The 4,532-nt window shown below is 42.9% G+C and overlaps 1 long non-coding RNA gene across 1 annotated transcript; it reads right to left on the reverse strand.

Moving 5' to 3' along the window:
* Nucleotides 1-1,135: 1,135 nt before the first annotated feature.
* On the reverse strand, nucleotides 1,136-4,205 carry LOC141098300 (uncharacterized). The gene is made up of 3 exons (XR_012234204.1): nucleotides 3,923-4,205; nucleotides 1,502-1,570; nucleotides 1,136-1,283 (listed from the first exon to the last, which is right to left on the reverse strand). It is a non-coding gene; the product is annotated as an uncharacterized lncRNA (long non-coding RNA).
* Between the last annotated feature and the right edge of the window lie 327 nt (nucleotides 4,206-4,532).

The raw sequence follows: 4,532 nt of genomic DNA on the forward strand, positions 1-4,532 counted from the left end.
TTCACTTTATTTCATGTAAATACCTGTTGAAGTGCATTGTGCACGAAACGGCTGTCTTCCGTCTTTTTGCATTTCTCCCGTGCCATTGCCTATGCTTTATTAACATGAAATAAAGTGAATCATTTCAAGAGAACGGTGAGTGCCATCCTGCTGTCTTTTTCTACTATGATAGTTCATGTTTTTTCTTCACATGGATAGAGCACCCGTTCAGTAAGGGTTACAGGTGTCACACTGATAGCGGTTACAAGCAGCTTTGTGGGTATTTCTTCTTCAGGGACAGTGCCGCATGTTTCTTTTTTCTTTGACTGACTATTGTAAGACATTTAACCACCATGCACTTGCAAGCGTGGACGGACTACCAAAACTCACGTACCACTTGTGCTACTGCTCCCAAAGAAGGTAGTCAGCAACACTACACTTACATTGTAAGTCCACCGGTTAGCACACCACCAGCAGCAAATGTTGAGTTGTCGTCGCAAGGGCAAATCAGTCAGGGAATCACACTGTTATTGCAACGAAAGACTGAATCTAGGCCATCAGAAAGAACACCATCTCTATCACCATCATCAACCCTCTCTCAGTCCGCCATGTCCACCGCTAGTTCCACCATATGCAGCTCTCAAGTCCAGCTCACCCTACCAGAGACTATGAGTAGGACAAGAAAGTACTCATCCTCTCATCCGCGTACACTGGGTTTGAACACCCACATTGCCAAACTAATCTCGTTAGAGATGATGCCCTATCGGTTGGTTGAAAGCGCAGCTTTCCGCGAACTCCTGGCCTACTCAGTACCACGCTATGACCTACCCAGTTGCCACTTCTTTTCTCGCAAAGCCATCCCAGCCCTCCACCTTCATGTGAAAGACCGCATTGTCCATGCACTCAAGCAATCAGTGAGTGGAAAGTTGCACCTCACAACTGAAGCATGGTCCAGTAGGCATGGCCAGGGCCGTTACGTGTCCATCACTGCGCACTGGGTTAATGTGGTGGATGCAGGGTCCACAGGGGACAGCTGTGATGGCACAGTGCTGCCTAGCCCACGGTATAGGAAACAGTTGGCGGTAGGCGTTCGACCCTCCTCCTCCTCCTCGTCTATCAGCAAAAGCTCGTCAATGATAATATAATTCACCGCACACTCAGAGGGGTTTTTTTATGCAAATAAGTGCTTATTTTTATTATATACAAAACATGTGGGAGCCAAACAAGTATATATAGCACGAAGTAGAAGCGATATAATTTAGTACGACGTTTCGGCTCAATCCGAGCCTTTATCACTTTTATCGCTGTAAATAAAGAGAGATACATCAGAAAATGAGAAAATAAACACAAGAGAATTACAACACCATACAAAAAAACAAAAATAATCCCAATAAACAACAATAGTAAAACAATATATACAGAGCATATACAAATATACAATATGATACATGTAGAACATTCAAGCAAAGAAGGTTCAGTGAACCAACTCCATCTTAGGTACAATAGGAGAAAAGGTGATTACCTGAATTGAAATTCGGATCTTTGAATAAGGAAGAACAGAACTCCCAAGAGAATAGCCCAAGAAAGATGGCTGAAAGGAATTGTCAAAATCGTAGTTAGTAGATTCATATGTGTAGACACCATGATGTCTCTATAAGGTCATAAAGCAGGCCATCTACACAAGGGGAATATAATGTTTTGCTGTTATATAAAGGTGGATGTGTTCCTTATGACAGATAATATAGTGTTCAGGATGTCCGTAATACCGCAATATACTGTGCACGGAGCAGGCATAGTTGTATGTAGTTTTTAAATGGTATATATATGCTATACGACATGACTGTTGGTTACATAGGCGTCCCTAGATAGTACCATATATCGCAGTATACTTTGCATGAAAAGGTTGCTGTATCTAAATAGTATGTGCTGGTGTGCATACTCTCAGATGATAGTCAGTTAAAAAAGCGTCCCTGAATAGTGCCACTAAAGATGGCCATGTGTACAGTACCTGGTGCAGTGGTGCTAGATAGCGGCGCTCCCACGCCTAGCTGCAGTGGCGTCATGCTAATACAATCAGGGTGAAGTGGTATTTAAATAGGGACCGGGTGGTAGCGTCAGACCGGAAGTGAACCTCTGAACCAGAAGTGACGTCGCGCTGTCCCAATAGGAGCACTGCGCATGTCTAAGGACTATACTATTAAGCTGTACACATACAGCGGTTGCCCTGGTGATAGGGAAAATAGCGATTTTTTTCATCCTATCAGAAGGAAAGCGGTATAATGTTGTCATTATGTATGGATTACATAGGATACAGACTAGGTAAATGTACTATTGATCAAGAACAGATAATTAGTAAAAATTGCATAATTATGGTTAGGACATCTAGACAAATAGTGAATCCTAAAAAAGAAAACCGTAGAAAAATAAGTAAAAAGAGGGAAGAAAATAAAAATAATAGTAAAAAAAAAAAAAAAAAAAAAAAAAAATATAAAGTAAAAATAAAAATAAAATAAAAAGAGGTAGATGGAAAATAATGAAAAATCAGCAAAACATTGTTAACTCATGTAAAATACCTTATGTATGGACATGTAGACATAAGTGTATCAATATACACTCACTGGCCACTTTATTAGGTACACCTGTCCAACTGTGTGTTAAGACTTAATTTCTAATCAGCCAATCACATGGCGGCAACTCAGTGCATTTAGGCATGTAGACATGGTCAAGACAATCTCCTGCAGTTCAAACCGAGCATCAGTATGGGGAAGAAAGGTGATTTGAGTGCCTTTGAACGTGGCATGATTGTTGGTGCCAGAAGGGCTGGTCTGAGAATTTCAGAAACTGCTGATCTACTGGGATTTTCACGCACAACCATCTCTAGGGTTTACAGAGAATGGTCCGAAAAAGAAAAAAAATCCAGTGAGCGGCAGTTCTGTGGCCGGAAATGCCATGTTGATGCCAGAGGTCAGAGGAGAATGGGCAGACTGGTTCGAGCTGATAGAAAGGCAACAGTGACTCAAATTGCCACTCGTTACAACCAAGGTAGGCAGAAGAGCATCTCTGAACGCACAGTGCGTCGAACTTTGAGGCAGATGGGCTACAGCAGCAGAAGACCACACTGGGTACCACTCCTCTCAGCTAAGAACAGGAAACTGAGGCTACAATTTGCACAAGCAAATCGAAATTGGACAGTAGAAGATTGGAAAAACGTTGCCTGGTCTGATGAGTCTCGATTTCTGCTGCGACATTCGGATGGTAGGGTCAGAATTTGGCGTAAACAACATGAAAGCATGGATCCATCCTGCCTTGTATCAACGGTTCAGGCTGGTGGTGGTGGTGTCATGGTGTGGGGAATTTTTTCTGGGCACTCTTTGGGCCCCTTGGTACCAATTGAGCATCGTTGCAACGCCACAGCCTACCTGAGTATTGTTGCTGACCATGTCCATCCCTTTATGACCACAATGTACCCAACATCTGATGTCTACTTTCAGCAGGAAAATGCGCCATGTCATAAAGCTCGAATCATCTCAGATTGGTTTCTTGAACATGACAATGAGTTTACTGTACTCAAATGGCCTCCTCAGTCACCAGATCTCAATCCAATAGAGCATCTTTGGGATGTGGTGGAACGGGAGATTCGCATCAGGGATGTGCAGCCGACAAATCTGCGCCAACTGTGTGATGCCATCATGTCAATATGGTCCAAAATCTCTGAGGAATGCTTCCAGCACCTTGTTGAATCTCTGCCACGAAGAATTGAGGCAGTTCTGAAGGCAAAAGGGGGTCCAACCCCTTACTAGCATGGTGTGCCTAATAAAGTGGCCAGTGAGTGTATATATATATATATATATACACAAAAAATTATATATATATACATATATACACACACACAGGGGCAAATATCTCAATCTAAGACAGAGTCCAGTGGGCGGAGCAAACTCACCTAGGGTTAAAGTGTACTAACGAGTCTGCAAAAATAACAGAAAAAGGTTGTTAGTCATTATATAAGCCAGTCTATTTCTCTATTCAGCCCTCTAGGGGTCAGAGTGTCAAGCTTATATATCCAGTATGTTTCCCTCTCTCTTAATAATTTGATATGGTCACCACCCCTCCTCGGACGGGGTACATGCTCAATTACCTGGTATTTCAACTGTGCAACTGAGTGTCGGTATTTAGTAAAGTGCTCAGGCAGGGGTAACCAGTTTTTTTGACATCTAATCGTTGACTTATGGCTGGCAATATTGTCTTTGACGTGTTGGGTTGTTTCCCCTACATAGAGGAGGCCACATGGGCATTTCACCAAATAAACCACGAAGTTTGAATCGCACGTATAATAGCCACGTATCGGAAAAGACTTGCCTGTCCTAGGGTGAGTGATATTGTCTGACCTGATCACATTCGAACAGGCTGCACAGTTGAGGCAGGGAAATGTGCCACAACGGCGAGGGGCAAGTAACCTCTGGGTAGTAGTAGAAACTTTACTGCCTATGTCAGCCCTTACCACCTTGTCACGGACATTGGTGGGACGTTTAGTACAGATCAATACAAGGGCC

This window comes from Dendrobates tinctorius, unplaced genomic scaffold (assembly GCF_039654945.1).
Source record: "Dendrobates tinctorius isolate UK_male_01 unplaced genomic scaffold, ASM3965494v1 ptg000089l, whole genome shotgun sequence".
Taxonomy (NCBI): domain Eukaryota; kingdom Metazoa; phylum Chordata; class Amphibia; order Anura; family Dendrobatidae; genus Dendrobates; species Dendrobates tinctorius.